This window comes from Pseudophryne corroboree, chromosome 6 (genome assembly GCF_028390025.1).
Source record: "Pseudophryne corroboree isolate aPseCor3 chromosome 6, aPseCor3.hap2, whole genome shotgun sequence".
Lineage (NCBI taxonomy): Eukaryota > Metazoa > Chordata > Amphibia > Anura > Myobatrachidae > Pseudophryne > Pseudophryne corroboree.
Genome location: NC_086449.1, coordinates 252,443,021 through 252,464,164, shown reverse-complemented (window position 1 = coordinate 252,464,164; position 21,144 = coordinate 252,443,021). Strand labels below are relative to the sequence as shown.

At 44.1% G+C, this 21,144-nt stretch overlaps 1 protein-coding gene across 2 annotated transcripts in view; it reads right to left on the bottom strand.

Moving 5' to 3' along the window:
• STRC (stereocilin) overlaps positions 1-3,264 on the bottom strand; it is a 146,630-nt gene extending 143,366 nt beyond the window's left edge. For both annotated transcript variants that reach the window (XM_063925879.1, XM_063925880.1), the window contains exons 1-2: positions 3,179-3,264; positions 2,103-2,249 (exon numbers count right to left, since the gene is read on the bottom strand). The gene's annotated coding sequence lies outside the window, so the exon portion shown is untranslated. The remainder of the gene's footprint in view (positions 1-2,102; positions 2,250-3,178) is intronic.
• Positions 3,265-21,144: the final 17,880 nt, after the last annotated feature.

Genomic DNA, 21,144 nt, shown 5'->3' with positions numbered 1-21,144 from the left:
TCTGCTGCCTTCTGCCTCCCGGCCACGCCCCCCGTAAAGTTAGTTTATAATAACCTAAATATTATATGAAAATAATGTTAGATGGATAGCTAGGGGTATAATTACTAAAAGTTTATTTTGGTCAATGTTTGGATGTTTGGTTGGTTTTTGAACAATTTTGTGTTTAAGGGTCTAGATCGCACATTTACCAACAGAAGATTTTTGATATTGTAAAAAAAAATAATTCAAAAATCATAATGGTAAATAGGGAATTTAGTCCCTGAAATACAAAATCGACCAAACATCGATCAAACATTGACCAAAAATCAACCCAGAATCCCACATTTACTTACAGATGATTTCTGGCATATTTTTTTTAAAAGGATGTCAAAAATCATCTGTTATTAAATGTGTGATTTAGACCCTGAAACACATAATAGATAAAAAATCGACCCAACATCGACCAAAAAAAAAAATATATATATATATCGATCAACTTATAGTAAATATACCCCTCAGAGTCAGATAGGTAGATAGATAGATAGACAGATAGATAGATAGATAATCAGAGGTGAAATGCAGGTATATTGTGATTTTTCACCTCAGTAGGCTGATTATGTAACTGTCAGCTGTATCTGCTGTTATAATATATTAGTGTAAAGTATGCTTACTGTAACCTAAATATTATATGAAAATAATGTTAGATGGAAAGAGATAAATTAGTAGATATCAGTGGAGAAATTCATATAGATTATCTTACACAAGACACAGCAAAAACTCTAATCCATGCTCTCATTATCTCCCGCATTGATTATTGTAATAGTCTCCTGACCGGTCTTCCCAAACATAGGCTCTCACCACTACAATCCATTTTGAATGCAGCTGCGAGGCTAATCTTCCTTGCCAGACGTTCATCGTCTGCAGATCCGCTCTGTCAGTCCCTCCATTGGTTACCGGTATTCTACCGTATTAAATATAAAATACTTTTACTCACATACAAGGCTATTAACCAAACTGCACCAACATACATCTCTTCACTCATCTCAAAATATCTCCCTACCCGACCTCTCCGCTCTGCACAAGATCTACGTCTCTCATCCACACGCATTACTTGTTCACACTCAAAATTACAGGACTTTATCCGGGCTTCACCCACTCTGTGGAATGCCCTCCCACGCACAGTAAGACTCGCCTCTAGTCTCCAAACCTTTAAATGTTCCCTGAAAACTCACCTCTTCAGACAAGCCTATCAAATTCCAGACCCACCCACATAACCTTCAGTGCTTCCCTATCTAATTACATCCTCTGTAGAGTATTCATAACATCACATATCTTGTCTTTCTTTAGTCTCACACCCTCCTGACACTTGGATAACTTTGTGGGGTATCATCATACAACCCATTAAGAACCTAGCAATCTGGTGGACCATTATGCAATAGGTAGCATCTATCCTTGTGTATCTATGCCTATTTCCCTATAGATTGTAAGCTTGCGAGCAGGGCCTTCCTACCTCTATGTCTGTCTGTTTTTACCCAGTTTTGTTCTATTACTGTTGTTCTAATTGTAAAGCGCAACGGAATATGCTGCGCTATATAAGAAACTGTTAATAAATAAATAAATAAATATAGATTGAGATATATCTTAGTAGGCTAATATAACTAACATCTTAAACAGTTTAAAAGTTCACCTACTGTAGGACAGGGTTACACTTTTCAGCACTGAAGAACAATATTCTAATCACCATTACAACTTGGGACTAATTTGGGAAGTTCCTCAATTCTCAAGACTGCAGGATAAAATCTCAAAGTTATGGTCTAAAATTCAATGCTTGGTATAAAACTGACAGCTGTTAGCTGTAGCTGTCAGCTGTATCGCATATTTTACATCTCACAATTTATGCCTGGGCAAACGCATGAATTCTGAGAGGGGTATCCAAATGTGTGTATGTGTATATATATATATATATATATATATATATAGGGTGTAGTACGGCTGACCGGCGGTCAGGAGACCGCCGGTCAGCTTACCGACGCCGGGATCCCGGAAGCATACTTGCCCCTGTGCCTTCCACTGACGACACAGCCCCTGATACACCTAGAATGAAGAGGCGGCATATCACTGACCTGGTCTGGAAGTGCTGTGGACTCGGGGCTTCTTCCGGTGACCGGGAAGAGGAACCGCTACTGGGTCGCAGCAGAGATGGCCGGATGTAGGTCTTCCTCATGCAGGATTAGGACGGTAGAAGGCACAGGTGGGCGCTTGAAGTTCTCCTGAAAGACAAGACTTGTAAAGGTGCTGATGAAGTGGTGGAGAGTACCAAAAGCTCACCGTGAGCGATGTTGTGGTGCTAGAGGCACTGAGGTGCTAGAGGCACTGAGGTGCTAGAGGCACTGAAATGCTAGAGGTACTGGGGTGTTTGAAGGTGCTGAGGCGCTTAGAGACGCTGGGGTGCTTTGAGGCACGGAGATGCTGAGGCACGGAGATGCTGAGGCACGGAGGTGCTGAGGCACAGAGGTGCTGAGGCACGGAGATGCTGAGGCACGGAGGTGCTGAGGCATGGAGATGTTGAGGCATGGAGGTGCTGAGGCACGGCAGTGCTGAGGCACGGAGATGCTGGAGGCATGGAGGTGCTGAGGCACGGAGGTGCTGAGGCACAGAGATGCTGAGGCACGGAGGTGCTAAGGCACGGAGGTGCTGAGGCACGGCGGTGCTGAGGCACGGAGATGATGGAGGCACGGAGGTGCTGAGGCACGGAGATGCTGGAGGCACGGAGATGCTGAGGCACGGAGGTGCTGAAGGCACGGAGCTCTGGAGATCACAGGTACAGTAGTAGTAGCGATGATACTCAGGCGCCGGAGCTCTGCCCGGCGTCTGAATTTGTACTTCCCACCAGCACCTGATTGGAGGAGCGCCGATGACGTCACCCGTCCCTAGTGAACGTCGGGCGCACCCGCGACGTCCACACTACGGGTGCCGGATGGAGCGCCGGGAGGCAGAGGCCGCCAGCGAGGACGACCGCCCGGACAGCCAGCACCCCCGGAGAGACAAGGCCGGCGGCCACGGCGGCGGTATGACACGGCACTTGGAGTCTGATATAACAATCTAAATGTGTATTGTGAGGTTGACATTTCTGGCATATCTTCCCCTTCTTCAGAACAAAATACAAGAGCACTTAAGTGAATAATAAATACCAACTTACCCACCAGGATTCCCCCACCGGCGTTCTCCCCAGTCACGCCGCAAGTGACTCCGCCCGTTCACTTCCGTGATCAGCCCATATGGCAGATGTGACATTGCAGGTCCAGGCTGAGTGACCTAAGCAACGCTAAAAACATATACACACCACATTGTCTTCAATAACCGCTGCACAAAGGGTAATCAGTGCATACAATATGATAATGAATGACATTATGAGGGCACATAAACTATCTCCGGCCCAATAAAACATTTATATAGTGCTAAGACAGAGATGGCTAACCTTGACACTCCAGCTGTTGTTGAACTACACATCCCAGCATGCCCTGCTACAGTTTTGCTATTTGACCAGGCTAAAACTGATGCAGGGCATGCTGGGATGTGTAGTTCAACAACAGCTGGAGTGTCAAGGTTAGCCATCACTGTGCTAAGACTTGTAAAAATGGACTCAATAAGTAATAATTATATGTCAAGTGTGATATAGAGAACCTTAATATAAAAAAGCTGTAAAAGTGATAAATGGCTATCAAAATGAAAATAAAAATACGTGAATTTTTACTAACATTAAGGTGCCCATACACTTATACGACTTCTCCGAGGGAGAAGTCACATAAGATTTCCCCAGCAGCTTCCCGGGCGGCAGGATCACATACGATACATCGTATGCGGTCCTTTTGCATACAATGTATCATATGCGATCCAAGCAATGCTTGTGGAATCCGACATATCTATAGTGCAGTACTTCCGATCTAGGAGCTCCGGTCCGATGCTCACAGGACCACGCATCGGATCGGAATGAAGGTAAAGCACATGTGATTTGCCCATTTTCATCCGATTTATCGGCCCGAAACATCTAAAAGAATTAAATCAGGCAAAATCGCACTTGTGTACGGGCACCTTTAGAATACAAATACAATAAGGTAATATGCCAACATATCCCCCCCCCCCTCCACATATGTGTGTGTGTGTGTGAAATGTATATTGCTGCTGAGACTTCATTTAATTAAGGGAGAGACGGACATATTTAAAATAAACAATGTCCAAATGCATGATAGTGCCAAGAGGACAAGTGTCGGTAGCTCTGGAAGTTAGGGCAACCAAGTGTGCCTACCAGTCCTGCTGCTACCAAGTTACTGCCGTTACCGCTGCTGCATAGTGACGGCTGCCCTCCCACTGCTGCCACTCCTGCCGAGTGATGGCCGCCCTCCCGCTGCCACCAAGAGCCCACAGCTCCCCACTGTCATCTGCTGAGCTCTCTAAGGAGCTGCATGTGTTGGCTCGAATCCTGGATGTCACCAGCATATACACAAATATTAATCATTGTGAAGGCATTGAGGCAGTTAGGAGAGCCATCTGCACCAGTCCACGTTATGTTGGTCCGCCAGTTGATTACCTGATGTTGCTTACTCAGATCATTTTGCACAAGAATTATTTTTTTATTTAATAACTCTTTTTATTTGCAATTGAATGGGACGGTGATGGGGTCAAACATGGCCCCGTCATATGCAAATGTATTTATGTATGAATTTGAGCATCTCAATATCATGCAGGATTTGGATTTTTCTAAATTAATTTTGTTCTATGTACGGTTCACAGACGATCTTTTTATGTTGTGGACTGCTGGAGAGTTGGCTCTTACTAAATTTGTCAATAAATTGAATAGTAGGCCTGAGTCTATCAGGGTCACCTATCAGTGTAGTACCATATGTATAGAATATTTGGATGTTCTTATAGGCATTAAAGATGGCTGTTTCACAAAGAGTATTTATAAAAAAACTGACTAATAAAAATACCCTCCTCTTGGCTACGAGTTTCCACCCCCAACCCCTTAAAAAGGGACTCCCATTCTCACAGCTAGTGAGAGTGGCACGGATTACTTCAGATGCTACTAAATTACCTGAGGCTCAGGCGAATATGCGGCAGAACTTTATTGATCGCGGTTATGATCCGTGGGAGGTGCGTTAAGCTGTGATGAAATACTTAAGAAGCAAATGGGAGGATCTGCTTAAGCCTCACAAAAGGAAAGATGACATAGACCGTTTGGTCTTTGCAAATACGTATGCTATTACTTCGAGCATGGTGAAAAAAAACATAATTAAACATTGGCATATCATCCAATTGGATCCGACAATGAGCGGCTGTTGTAAAAATACTCGGTTGTTCAGTTATAAGAGGAGTAGGAATCTAAAAGAAAGGCTGTCATACTCGGACATTAGTCCAAGAGCAGTGTCTAGTACAGGCTGCAAACAGGAGCCTTTAAGTGTGGTGGCTGTGCTAATTGCAGCTTTATGCTTACTGGGAAAACCTTTGATCACCCCACATAGGGAGATAAATATCCACTACATCATCGGATGTCCTGTGAAACCAGATATGTGACTTATGTAACTGTATGCCCATGTAAGAAACTGTATGTGGGTAAAACCATACGTATGGTAAAGGAAAGGATTTTGATGCACCGATCCTCAATTAAAAAAGCTTCACAACTATTGGAACCCAGCACTCAACCATTGGCGAAACATTGTGTCCAGAGTGGACATACCATGAAGGATTTCAAATTTATGCCACTTGACCACAAACCGCCATTGAGAAGGGGAGGTGATAGAAACAAAATCTTATTGAGACAAGAAAGTAGATGGATATATCAATTGAACTCTACGGCCTCAAATGGGCTAAATGAGGAATTATCATTTTCAGTTTTTCTGTGAGAGATAGATACATTGGTAGTTGATTGATAGATAGATGAGACCGATGACCCTGGTCTATGTATTGTATGGTTTTCTAGCGGTTGTGCTCAAATATTGGTTGTAATTTCTCCATCACTTATTAACTCCATTTTGTGATTGTTTGTATATAATGTTTATGATGTCAATGTGATGTTTAATAGATGGGTGCACAGTGTACGCTAATTACCCGTGAAAGGGATAACAGATGTTTGGCTTCTAGATTAAGTTCCAGTGTCACTGGCTTGTGGGTTACGTTTGACATTAGCGTACACTGGAGATCATACATCGCTGTCATGGTACTAACACAGTTCATCTTATATGGTCCGGATTACTTAATAAACTGTGTATTGACTGGACATATGTAATAATATAGAGTATATTGCCCAGGGAGAGCGATGTTTGTATACCCTGTTATTCTTTTGTATTTGGTGGTTTTAATGGTTTTGGTGTTGATTATATATGTATACAATATGACGCTCTTTCCATTGGGCCATCAGGTGTGATGTCGAATTGAGGGAACACGCAGTGTTGGTTGATGGGAGACACGGGTATTGATGTGGGCACGTCACCTGGGGTGACGGGAGAGACACGGTGGCCTGGTCTCTGGGCATCATGATTGGTTCCTGGTGACGCGTGGTTGCCATGCGTACGTCACTTCTGGGTGACATCACAGTGTGGCGGACGGGTGGCCCGGTTTCCTTGGTGATAACATGGAGACGCGGGTCCAGTCACGTAGTCATCATTTTCGGGTGGTACTATGATGCGGGTGACTGATGTCCTGGCGATCTGGCGGCGTGTTGTCCATGGCGATTGGCGGGACACTTGATTGGCGTGGGGGACAGGTGAGTACACTTAGATCTAATCACAAGCATATATATATTGAGCAGTATGTGATTGATACTCCCCTGATGACGGTGGTGACCGAAACAGCTGCTGGGAATTGAGACTGGGTTGGATGGATATCTCCAGAATGGATTCGTTTTGTGAGACATTTATAAGGTATGCCTGTTAGAATGAACTGTTCTTATCAAATATGCTGATTTTGCACATGCACTTTGGACAATATTAAAATTGTTTAAGTGGAGTGCTGGTCTCATCTTCAACATAGCCCTGCTGGAGCCTCATGGTGTGGATGTTTTGTATATCTAGTTGATTGACCTGGCACCCTTGAATTAAGGACTGCAGCTGAGTGCGTTTTTTTACTTGTTTGTTTATATATATATATATATATATTATAAATATATAAAATGTATATTGCTGCTGAGAGTTCATTTAATTAAGGGAGAGCCAGACATATTTAACATAAATAAATATACAATGTCCAAATGCATAACAGTGCCAAGCTGCCAAGTGTCGGCAGCTCTAGATGTTAGAGCAACCAAGTGTGCCTTCCATCACTGCTGCTCCCGAGTGACTGCCGCTACCACTGCTGCCGAGAGATGGCCACCCTCCCGATGCTGCCACTCCCGCTGCTGCCAAGTGACGGCCGCCCTCCCGCTGCCGCAGAGCCCACAGCTCCCCTCCCCACTGTCATCTGCAGAGCTCTCTAAGGAGCTGCATGCGTTGGCTCCAATCCTGCGGCAGTCACTGTGACTGTGGAGAGCTACTCAGCAGCCACTGGGTACTCAGAAACCCACCCTGCATGCACCACTGTTATGGTACATTTATTTTGGCCAAAATATTAAATGAAAATAATGAAATGAAATAATGTTAGATATAAATATATAGATAGCAGTGGTGAAATGAATGCAAGTTGAGATTTAAATCATTTCAGTATTTGTGAGTGGCTATCATCGTAAACAGCTTTTGTGATATAATGTAACTTTGCTCCAAAAGTCTTGATCTGCTTGATATAGAACAGTCAGCGGTATATGCTGGAGTTGAAGATTTTGCCGGTGCTGCACTCCTTCAGTGGAACACGCTCCCCCGCTCCATTGTGCTTTCCCCGACCTTGCAAAGCTTCCAACGGGCACTGAAAACTCACCTATTCATCAAAGCGTACCCTTCTGATGCATAACCTAGTCCTGAGGCTGCTCCTCCATCCCCCTGCCTCATGCCTTGATCATCTCTGCTTTGCTTACACCCTGCCCTCAGGCTACCTCCCACCTGCTTGCACCTCATGTCATCTGTTGCTCCTTCTTACTAGACTGTTAGCTCCTCAGTGCAGGGCCCTCTTTCCTCTTGTTGTCAAAACCCTCTTCTTGACACATTTCACACACAGCCCTCTCCTACTCAGCAAACATCTTTACCCGCTTTTTCTCCTGCTGGTAAAGGCTCATCTCTATCTATGGCCATCAGCTCCTAGTAGTGCACTAATCAGTCAAACACTACTTACTGTACATCTAAGATGTATTATGTTTTGGGAATTGTGGTGCTCTTTGTTATATGTACTCTATTTTTGTTTTTTGTTTTTTACTGTAATGTTGTTTTGTCTCCCTGTACTGGCCTTTGTACGGCGCTGCGAAACACTTGTGGCGCCTTAAAAATAAAATGTAATAATAATAATAATAATAATAATAATAATATGACATCTAACAGGATAAAGTAAGAGTATTTTAAACTAAATACATGAACATGTTAGATGTATAGAGATAGATGGATATAGCAGTAGTGAAATTCAGATTAGTTGAGATCTATCATTTTCGTAATCTTTTGTGACTAGCTAACATCATTAAACAGCCTTTGTGATGTCACTGAGCTATGACATAAAAGTCACTGCTTGGTAAAGATCTGTCGATTATCAGCAGCTTCTACTAATATGATATCTCACAGTGTAAAGTAAGTTTATTTTAACCTAAATATTATATGAAAACAATGCCATGTGGATAGAGCTACAGTGGTGCTTAAAAGTTTGTGAACCCTTCAGAATTTTCTGCAGAAATTTGGCCTAAAACTACCTCAGATTTTCACACAAGTCCTAAAGGTAGATAAAAATAACCAAATGAAACAAATGAGACAAAAAAATTAGATGTGCTATTTTTTGGAGGAAAATTATCAAATATCATATATCTGAGAGTAGCAAAAGTATGTGACCCTTTGCTTTCAGTATCTGGTATAACCCCCTTGTGCAGCTATAACTGCATATAAATGTTTCCAGTAATTGTTGATTAGTCCTGAAGATCGGCTTGGAGGAATTTTACCCCATTCCTCCACACAAAACAGCTTCAGCCATGTTATGTTGATGGTTTCCTCCCATGAACTGCTCGCTTCAGGTCCTTCCACAACATTTTGTTTGGATTAAGGTCAGCACTTTGACTTGGTCATTCCAAAACTTTACATTTATTCTTCTTTAACCATTCTTTGGTGGAATGACTTGTGAGCTTTGTGTCGTTGTCTTGCTTCATGACCCACTTTCTCATGATATGCAGCTCATAGACAGATGTCTTGACATTTTCATTTAGAATATTCTGGTATAATTCAGAAATCTATTGTCCCATCAATGATGGCAAGTCGTCCTAGGCCAGATGCATGCAGCACAACAGGCCCAAACCCACCTTAGCTTGAGGAGGCATTACTCTGCTTTGGCTCTGAGCATTAACATTAATCAGATTTTTCTTATAGCTGTTTGTGAGAATATTTTAACCTTAATTTTCTCTTCCTTTTTTTTTTTTTTTAATTTAAGCCCCCCCGCTCCTTTGTGTTGGAGGGCTCACCATTCGTGAGCTCTGATTGGCTCACGAACCGGCACTTCCTTTATTAGACCGGCCGGAGAGCCAGGAGGGACACGGGAGAGGCGCGCGCTGTGCCCTCCGTGTCCCTCCAACACAAAGGAGCGGGAGGGAGCAGGCACTGAGGAGGGCATATGTGGCACTGTGGGGGAATATCTGGCACTGGGGGGAGCAGGCACTGAGGGGGCATATGTGGCACTGTGGGGGAATATCTGGCACTGGGGGCATATACCTGGCACTGTGGGGGAATATCTGGCACTGAGGGGAGCAGGCACTGAGGGGGCATATGTGGCACTGTGGGGGAATATCTGGCACTGTGGGGAGCAGGCACTGAGGGGGCATATGTGGCACAGTGGGGGAATATCTGGCACTGGGGGCATATACCTGGCACTGTGGGGGAATATCTGGCACTGAGGGAGCAGGCACTGAGGGGGCATATGTGGCACTGTTGGGGAATATCTGGCACTGGGGGGAGCAGGCACTGAGGGGGCATATGTGGCACTGTGGGGGAATATCTGGCACTGGGGGCATATACCTGGCACTGTGGGGGAATATCTGGTACTGGGGGGAGCAGGCACTGAGGGGGCATATGTGGCACTGTGGGGGCCAAATAATTTTTTGGCTTGGAGGAGAAAAATTTCTAGTTACGCCACTGTATGCAGTTAAATACACGTTTAACATTAATTTGGAGGAGTTAAAACTTAGTAATGATGGAAAGTTAAGAATAACATGGGATTCATAGCTTTGTCTTTAGACTGTTGATTATAAAGAGAGAATTCATTTGGAACCTATTTGGAAAGTTTATATACATATAGAAGTTCACAAGTGGTTCTTGAAGTCTGCCAAATTGTCCAAACTGATTTTTATGTTAACGCTGGAGGGTGGAGGTTTAAGCGTTATAATATAAGCTACTAAATTGCTGACAGTGCAGATGATATTTAGAACACACAAGGGGAAACGTAGAAATGTGCAGAAATTAATATCTACCAATCAGAAATGAGCTTTTTTGGGCTGCTACAACATGGACAATGGTTGTCAGAAGTTTCATATTTACATTGCAATAGTAAATGACTCCATAATATGACAGTTTTTGAGGACTTGTTATAAATATGAATTTGCTACTACAGACCAAGCATACTGCACTCTTCTAACTTGCAAATATTCTAGGCCTACAATTATTCCAGTAGATAAAATAATATATGTTTGATATATATATATATATATATATATATATATAAATAAAGGCACATGTCCTTTCTATAATACTGTATAACAATTATCAAAATAATGTAATTATGTAATGTAATAATGTATACTTATTAGGAAAGTACGGTATCACACATTTTCTTCTGTTGTACAATTAGTTGATTGAGCACATGTAGAATGAATACATTTGATAAACCTCTACTACCACTCTTATACCCCTTTCACATCGCACTGAAAACCCGGTATCGACACGGCATATTGCCGTGTCGAAACGGGTCCGTGTGCGATGTGAAAGGTCCTTTGGTGAATTAGCGGGTCGTCTGACCCGGTAATTCAACCTGGTAAAAAAGAAGGGTTATTACCGGGTGGATTACCGGGTCAGGCGCAGTGTGAATGGGAGCTCATCTCCCGGCGCCGCCTCCACCCCCGCCCCTGCTGCGCCCTCCGCTGCTATGGCAACCGACCCGGTATATTGCCGGGTCGGAAAGCCTGCAAATGCCGGATCCCACCCGGTAAGTACACGTTTCTCTTACCGGGTAGGATCCGGCATTTGCGATGTGAAAGCAGCATTACAATGTACTGTTAAGTGGTGAAACATTAGTCTGTGATGTAAACTTCAACTGCATGTGAAATGTTTAGTTCTGAATTCAGGTTTTATCAAGTACAATGAGTCTTTCAAAAGAAAAAAAACATGCGTCAGTAGCTTTAGCTTCTCATGATGACCATGTGATAAGTACTTCACGGACATTTTTGACTATAATACAATGAATGAAATGCTCATATTGTTTTAAATGAACACTGTCCTTCGGCTCACCCTCCTTCTGCTCTCAGCCAGGGAGACTACTAGTAATGCAGTGATAGTTCCTGGAATAACTTAAAATACAACCCACACATAAAACTGCATATCATTTTTTTTTAAAAGGTGTTTTTTAGTTTTTTTCAATAAATCTTATGGGTGCTGAATCTTGTAACACCCATCTATACATATAAAAGGCTAATGCTGCTATAGTGTATATAGTGTATCAGTCAAGGGGTGCTCTGTCTGTCGTTAAATGGTGTATCTGACAAGGGGTGATCTATCCATAATCCATATACATCCAGGGGTTCTGCCCCAGTGTTAAAACCCAGTATACTGTGTGTACATCCAGGGGCTGGTGTGTCCTCAGTATCAGTCCAGGGGTGCTCTGTCTGTCGTCTGGTGGTGTACATGACAAGGGGTGATCTGTCTATATATATCCAGGTGCTCTGTCCCTTTGTTAAAACCCCCCAGTATACTGTGTGTACATCCAGGGGCTGGTGTGTCCGACTCCTACCAGTTTCAGTCCAGGGGTGCACTGTCTGTTATATCTGACAAGCAGTGCTCTGTCCACCTAGTGGTGGTCTGCCCGTCGATCCATCCAGGGGCTCCGCCCCAGTGTAAAATTAAAATAATAAAAGCTAAAAAGTCTAAAATATCATTCTAAAATTGTTTTTGTTTGTTTGTGCTGTACTCCAATGTACTATACAATGTTTATTTTATTTTCATAATTAGTGACACTGCCGGTCAGACCACTGTATTTTATTATTTTGTACTGGTAGTCTCATACACGTATTGTGCAACACTGTTGGTGAAATTAAACCGCATTGTTTGATTACTATTCCTGACTCATACACGTATTGTGCGAAACTGCGCGTGAAGGTGGAACCACAGTAATCACTGTGGGTGAAGGTGGTACCACAATAATATATTTTTGTACTCATGTCATACATGTATTGTGCGACACTGTTGGTGAAATTAAAACACAGTGTTTGATTACTATTCCTGGCTCATACACGTATTGTGCGACACTGTGGGTGAAAGTGGTACCACAGTAATATATTTTCGTACTCATCTCATACATGTATTGTGTGACACTGTTGGTGTAATTAAATTGCAGTGTTGTTTGCTATTCCTGACTCATACACGTATTGTGAGACACTGTGGGTGAAGGTGATACCACAGTAATATATTTTTTCATACTCCTCTCATACATGTATTGTGCAACATCGTTGGTGAAATTAAACCTTAGCATCAGATTATTATCTCTGACTCATACACATATTATGCAACACTGTGGGTGAAGGTGGTACCACAGTAATATATTTTCGTACTCATCTCATATACGTATTGTGCGACACTGTTGGTGAAATTAAATTGTAGTGTTTGATTACTATTCCTGACTTATACACGTATTGTGTGACACTGTGGGATACTCATCTCATACATTTATTGTGCAACACTGTTGGTGAAATTAAACCGTAGTGTTAGATTATTATCTCTGACACTGTAGGTGGTACATTTTTTGTACAAATTGTGGTATGTGCTGTACTCCACTTGGTTCGTGTTTGTTGATAGATATGGAGGACGAACAACTGAGAGGAGAAGCAGGTGCTGCCACCAGTCATAATGATACAAGTCTATCAACGTCATCTACTAAGGCAGGGGTGGGGAACCATATAAGGCCCACAAAGCCACTTGATCCAGCCCGGCCAGGCTTATCTAACCGAGGGAGATGCCAGGCGCCCGGCTCTTTCCCCTCAGCAGCAGCCGGAGGCAGGAGCTCACTCCTGAGTTCCGGCTTCCGGCAGTGTGCAGCTGTGCGGTACTATGGGAGAGACATCATAATGTCTCTCCCATAGTTCAGAGGAGCGGGCGGCCAGGTGGAGGGCAGCGGTCCGTAAGCAGGAGCGGGCTGGTATTGTTTTTTTTTCTTTTCTTATAATGTATGTGTGTAAGCAGCGCTACTAGGGGGCATATATAATGGGGCAAACAGCTGACTGGGGGCATATCTAATATAGCATAACTACAGGGGCAAACAACTGACTGGGGACACATCTAATGGGGCATAACTACAGGGGGCAAACAACTGACTGGGGGCATATCTAATGGGGCATAACAACGGACTGGGGGCATATCTAATGGGGCATAACAACTGACTGGGGGCATATGTACTGGAGGCATATCTACTAGGGCATAACAACTGACTGGGGATATATCTACTGAGGCATAACAACTGACTGGGGGCATATCTACTGACTGGGGGCATATGTACTAGGGGCATATCTACTGACTGGGGACATAACTACTGACTCAGGGCATATCTACTGGGGCATAACTACTGTGGAAAAAATCTACTGGGGCATAACTACTGGGGGCAGGCTAATTTTTACGTTGATAATTTTTGTATGGCCCCCGAAGGATTTTATAAATATCCAAATGGCCTTTGGTAGAAAAAAGGTTCCCCACCCCTGTACTAAGGGCATGTAAAATAAAATAAAAGTAAAAGACGGATTACTAAAAGTCTGATTAGTGATTGGACCATCACCAATGCCCCAATGATGTATTCACATTTTTAAAATCAAACCAATTAAATGGAATTACTAATCAATCCTTTCTTACACAATATACATACTTTACCTTCCTTGGGCCCCTGATCTAGTTATTGATAAAGATCTGTGTCAGACCATTTTTGCTGATTTTGGTTTAATTTTTTCTTTTAAATTACAAAAAAACTTAAAATCACATGATTTTGCCGTTTTCTGTTCCTAGAGTATTATTAAACCCAATAACATTCATTTCCAGGCAATTTTGACCACAAAAATTTTGTACAAACAATTAAAAAATATATATTGTACAATATATATATTTTATGTACAGATTAGTTTCAGCCTCAATGTAGGATCAGTTCATGAAAGTTATGTTCGACCTGGAGAAGGTAACCACTTCATCCAGCTTTACACAATGGGGTAAATTTACTAAGCTCCCGATTTTGACCGAGATGCCGTTTTTTCATCAAAGTGTCATCTCGGTAATTTACTAAGCAATAATCACGGCAGTGATGAGGGCATTCGTAATATTTTGAAGTCCTAGGAAAAAAATCACGAATGAATACACCATCGGTCAAAACGCGGCTGTTTAAGTATGAATCTCGGTCATTTACTAAGAAGTGCAAAGCAAAAAAAAAAAAAAACACTGCCGTGAAAAATTACAACTCGTAAAAAAGTGCTAAAAAAAAAGACCTTTTTTTTTTATTCGTGATTGGATAGGCATGCACGGATCCATGAGATCCGTGCATGTATATCAGTGGGAAGGGGTGGGAAAGTGCTTATTTTTAAAAAAAAAATTGCGTGGGGTCCCCCCTCCTAAGCATAACCAGCCTCGGGCTCTTTGAGCCGATCCTGGTTGCAGAAATATGGTGAAAAAATTGACAGGGGTTCCCCCATATTTAAGCAACCAGCATCGGGCTCTGCGCCTGGTCCTGGTTCCAAAAATACGGGGGACAAAAAGAGTAGGGGTCCCCCGTATTTTTAAAACCAGCACCGGGCTCCACTAGCTGGACAGATAATGCCACAGCCGGGGGTCACTTTTATATAGTGCCCTGCGGCCGTGGCATCAAAAATCCAACTAGTCACCCCTGGCCGGGGTACCCTGGGGGAGTGGGGACCCCTTCAATCAAGGGGTCCCCCCCCCAGCCACCCAAGGGCCAGGGGTGAAGCCCGAGGCTGTCCCCCCCCATCCAATGGGCTGCGGATGGGGGGGCTGATAGCCTTTGTTGTAAAAGAAAAGATATTGTTTTTAGTAGCAGTACTACAAGTCCCAGCAAGCCTCCCCCGCATGCTGGTACTTGGAGAACCACAAGTACCAGCATGCGGCGGAAAAACGGGCCCGCTGGTACCTGTAGTACTACTACTAAAAAAATACCCAAAAAAACACAAGACACACACACCGTGAAAGTATAATTTTATTACATACATACACACATACATACATACTTACCTTATGTTCCCACGCAGGTCGGTCCTCTTCTCCAGTAGAATCCAAGGGGTACCTGTTGAAGAAATTATACTCACGAGATCCAGGGGTCCAGGGTCCTCGGGGAATCCAGGTGTAATCCACGTACTTGAAAAAAATAACAAAACGGACACCCGAGCCACGCACTAAAAGGGGACCCATGTTTGCACATGGATCCCCTTTTCCCGACTGCCAGAAACCCACTCTGACTGATGTCTAAGTGGGTTTCTACAGCCAATCAGGGAGTGCCACGTTGTAGCACTCTCCTGATCGGCTGTGTGCTCCTGTACTGAGTGACAGGCGGCACACGGCAGTGTTACAATGTTGCGCCTATGCGCTCCATTGTAACCAATGCTGGGAACTTTCTGCTCAGCGGTGACGTCACTTTAGGTCAACCGCAGGGCAGAAAGTTCCCAGCATTGGTTACAATAAAGCGCATAGGCGCTACATTGTAACACTGCCGTGTGCCGCCTGTCACTCAGTACAGGAGCACACAGCCGATCAGGAGAGTGCTACAACGTGGCACTCCCTGATTGGCTGTAGAAACCCACTTAGACATCAGTCAGAGTGGGTTTCTGGCAGTCGGGAAAAGGGGATCCATGTGCAAACATGGGTCCCCTTTTAGTGCGTGGCTCGGGTGTCCGTTTTGTTATTTTTTTCAAGTACGTGGATTACACCTGGATTCCCCGAGGACCCTGGACCCCTGGATCTCGTGAGTATAATTTCTTCAACAGGTACCCCTTGGATTCTACTGGAGAAGAGGACCGACCTGCGTGGGAACATAAGGTAAGTATGTATGTATGTGTGTATGTATGTAATTAAATTATACTTTCACGGTGTGTGTGTCTTGTGTTTTTTTGGGTATTTTTTTAGTAGTAGTACTACAGGTACCAGCGGGCCCGTTTTTCCGCCGCATGCTGGTACTTGTGGTTCTCCAAGTACCAGCATGCGGGGGAGGCTTGCTGGGACTTGTAGTACTGCTACTAAAAACAATATCTTTTATTTTACAACAAAGGCTATCAGCCCCCCCATCCGCAGCCCATTGGATGGGGGGGGACAGCCTCGGGCTTCACCCCTGGCCCTTGGGTGGCTGGGGGGGGACCCCTTGATTGAAGGGGTCCCCACTCCCCCAGGGTACCCCGGCCAGGGGAGACTAGTTGGATTTTTGATGCCACGGCCGCAGGGCACTATATAAAAGTGACCCCCGGCTGTGGCATTATCTGTCCAGCTAGTGGAGCCCGGTGCTGGTTTTAAAAATACGGGGGACCCCTACTCTTTTTGTCCCCCGTATTTTTGGAACCAGGACCAGGCGCAGAGCCCGATGCTGGTTGCTTAAATATGGGGGAACCCCTGTCATTTTCCCCCCCATATTTCTGCAACCAGGATCGGCTCAAAGAGCCCGAGGCTGGTTATGCTTAGGAGGGGGGACCCCACGCAATTTTTTTTTGGGATTTTACAGTGTTTAATTTAAAAAAAAAAAAAAAATGAACCCCAGCACGGATCACACAGATCCGGCCGAGATTCATTGTAAAAAAGTCGGCAGTGTTTTGCTAATCACTGCCGTAAAAATAAAAATAAAAACACGAATGACATCGACATCGGAACAAAAGAAAAACCCGAATACGACAGCTTAGTAAATCCATCGTAACAAATTCAAAAAGTTGCAGTTTTACACTTTCGATGTCATTCGTGATTGAACTTTGACCTGAAACGGGAAAACACGAATCTTAGTAAATTTACCCCAATGTATGTAGTACCATGGAAATGTTTTTTTTTTTCAACATTAAGTTTTTATTTATGGAATAGAGTCAAAACAAAAATACAGAAAAGACAAAAAAGAATAGGATAACAGTGGGACAAAAACAATATCATAGGGGGAGAGACAGGACATCCAAAAGCATTACATAAAACACAAAAATATTCACAAATCATGGATTTTCTTCAGATGGAGGGTTGCTCAAGTCACAGGAGGGGCTCTGTATGGCGGGGAACGACGTAGAGAGTTCTCCTTATTCTTGGAAATATATGTATGCCATGGGAGCCCCTTCATAATAGGGGAAGAGGGAGTTGTAGAGTATGCAGCTTCCCTGGTTTCCATTTCAAAATGGAAGTGGGTCTTAGAGATAACTTTTTCAAAGGGAGGGGGAGGGAGATTTCCAGTTTTGAGCAATTGTAGCTCTGGCTGCAATTAGAACGTGACCAAGGACATAACGGGTTGATTTGGGGACAATGTCTGGGTACCAATGCAGCAACGCTAATCAAGGGTCCTGAGTTAGGCTAAGGTCAGTGATCGAATGAATAAGGTCATATACTTTATCCCAAAAGGAGCGCAGGGCAGGGCATTCCCAGAAAACATGTAAGAGTGTGCCTTCGTGGTGGCAAAGGCGCCAACAGAATTTAGAAGTGGTTGGCCAGATCCTGTGTAGTTTAGATGGGGTGAAATATAGTCTATGTAATAGTTTAATGTGCATTTCAGTGTGGTTAGTACATTTAGAAAGGGAGAAGGAAGAAAGATGAATAGATTCCCACTGCTTAAGAGTGAAAGTACGATGGAGATCAGCTTCCCACTTGATTTGAGTGGCAGATTTAGTTGTGGCGATTGGAGATGACAGCAAATCATACCAGTCAGAAATGGCTCCACGAGATGAAAGTTTAGTCAGTGTTATGAGCCACGGCAGTGGCTCATTCCTGTTTTGCATTTTGGTTATGTATTTTATGTTATACTTCTGTTTCTGTTCCCCATGGGTGTCATGGGGTGTTCGGAGCCCACCCTTAAGGAGAGGGTACTGTTATGAACCACAGGTAGTGGTTCATTCCTGTTTTCGAATCATTTATTTAATGTTTATAGTTCTCTTGCAGGCCAGGATTTCCCTTTTCTCTGGTTTAGAAGACTCTTGTTTGCTGCCGGTGGTGTGTCTGTGTAATTGCAGCCTGTTTCCATGTGTTTGGCCTCACCTGTCTGTTAATTGCATCTTGTCAGTTTGGAGTCGTGCGACAGGGCAGCTGCACAACATAATGGTTAGGGCTCTCTGTTGTGTTCTGGCTCAGTGCAATACACGGGGGCCGGTGGTAGTTCCTGAGTTCTGAGCTTGTTCCTGCCAGTTCCTGAGTTTGTTCCTGCCAGTTCCTGAGTTCTGAGCTAGTTCCTGCCAGTTCCTGAGCTTCTGTCTAGCTGCTTCCAGTGTCTGTTCCAGTGTCTGATCCCGTGTCCTGCCGTGAAGCGTTCCTGTCCAGAAGTCCTGTGGCTTTGTCTGTGCCTGGTCGAGTATCTGGCTTCTTGGTGTCCACCGGTCTGTCATTCGGGATTCTGCCTGTCCTCCGGTTCTGTGAGCCTGTGTCTGCTACATTGGGGATTCCTGTCCGTTTGCCAGTATTTGTACCAGTTTCGTGAGTAGCGGCTTTGCCGCGTCCGTCGGCCTAGGCCGCTGTATTCCTTGGTTATATCTGTTACTGGTGTTTTGCAGAGGGTTCTGCATATGCTGTCACCGCTGGTACACAACAGTATTGTGTCGGCGTGTGGACAGCATTTCCTTTGTTGTTCTTTTCCTTTGGCGGCGTGCCGCACATACATTTAGTTTTAGGGTTGTTAGTAGCCCCTAGCCTTCTGTTTGCTTTAGTTATCAGTCACCTTGTTATTATCCTGTCTCAGTTCACGCCTTGTCTCACTCTAAGACCTGGGGGCATCGGAGTTGGGCAGACCTAATCCGCCCTTCAAACGCGTCTGCCGTGGACCCAAGAAACCATAGTCACGCAGGCGTGAACTGACTACACGGGTGAAACAATGGAGGTAGGCTGCTAGGGGCTATTTCCATACCACACCTTATTTCAGCGTCACATTCTGGTGCTCTGGACTCACTACGCAACATCTCTCTTGTTCTGAGCACCAGGAACGTAACAGTCAGTCTATTCAGGACACTGATAGTGGGGAGTTGGAAGACGTTAGGGCTAATAGTCATACCGTCTATCCAATGTTTAAGTTGGTAATCATAGAGCCAGGCTGAAGGGTCGAGGTTGTATTTAGTTCGGTCTGAAAATGACAAAAGGGAGGCTGAGCAGAAGATATCGGTAAGGGATTCCATACCTAAACGTCTCCAGTAGGAGAAATGGAGATGAGGCAACACTTTATCTAATGCAGACAGAGAAATGTTTCTAGTGGGTACTGTAATATTAAAGGAAGTTGAGAGTCTAGAGTCCCAAATTGTCAAGGCGTCGGATATGGAAGAGGGTGACAATGGGTAGTGGGGGCGGAGTTGTCGTGGTAGCCACAAGAGGTCATTGAGGGGGAAGTCTCGAAATAGGGCACGTTCTAGATCTACTCATGGTTTAGAGTGGGGGGGAGAGAAAGATCGGACAGTTGGGAGAGCATAGACGCTTCATGATACCTGAGTAAATCAGGGAGTGTGAGGCCGCCCTGTGACTTAGAGCGCATCATACATGTGTAGGCCAATCAAGGAGGTTTACATTACCAGACATATGACAACATTAACCTTCGCATTTGGGTTAATAGTTTACGAGGAACTGCATAGGGGATGGCTCGAAATAAATAAGTTTTGGTAACAACATCATCTTAAATGCCGCTAGGCAGCCCAACCAGGAGACCTCGTAGCCCATCCAAGCAGAAGTCAGTGAGGTTAGGTGAGCCAGTAGCGGAACATAATTGAGAGAGTGTACATTCTGGAAATGAGAAGGAATGGAGATTCCCAGATACGTTAGAGAGGAGTCTTTCCACGTATATGGAAAGCGCGCCTTCAAAGATAGTAAAACAGTAGTTGGGATATTAATAGGAAGGGCATCCGATTTTGTAGTGTTCAATTTATAATATGAAGCAGCGCTAACGCGCCCCAAAATATCATGTAGGACGGGCAACGAGGTCCCCGGGTCAGAAACAAATAATAAAACATTGTCTGCAAAAAGGCAGAGCTTAAGGGAGGTGTTACATACTGTAAGACCGGGAAATTTCAGAGAGAGTCGAATCATTTGGGCAAGGGGTTCAATAGCCAACACAAATATCAGCGGGGAAAGGGGGCACCCCTGCCTGGTACCATTGGAGATATGAAACGGGGAGGAGAGGAAACCATTGGTAAATATTCTAGCAGAAGGGCCATCGTAAAGAGCTAATATAGAACGGAGGATGTTCCCATGGAGACCAAACTTGGACAACACCTGGTGCATGTAACCCCAATGGAGACGATCGAACGCCTTTTCGGCATCGAGAGAGTAAGAGAAATGATGATTTAATATGGGAAGACCACTCAACTAGATCGAGGATTACTCTCCGGGTGTTGTCAGGGGCCTGACGGCCAAGGACAAAACCTACTTGGTCTGGGTGTATGAGACATGGGAGTAAAGGATTCAAGCGATTGGCTATTAGTTTAGCATACATTTTTAGATCGATGTTAAGGAGGGCAATAGGTCGATAATTCTTGCAGTCAGAAGGGTCTTTACCTGGTTTCGGGATGGTTACGATTTGGGCTTCAACCATTTCCGCCGGGAAGGACCCAGTATTGGAAACCTGGGAGTAGAGTTGCAGGAGAAGAGGGGAGAGTACCTCACTGAACGTGGA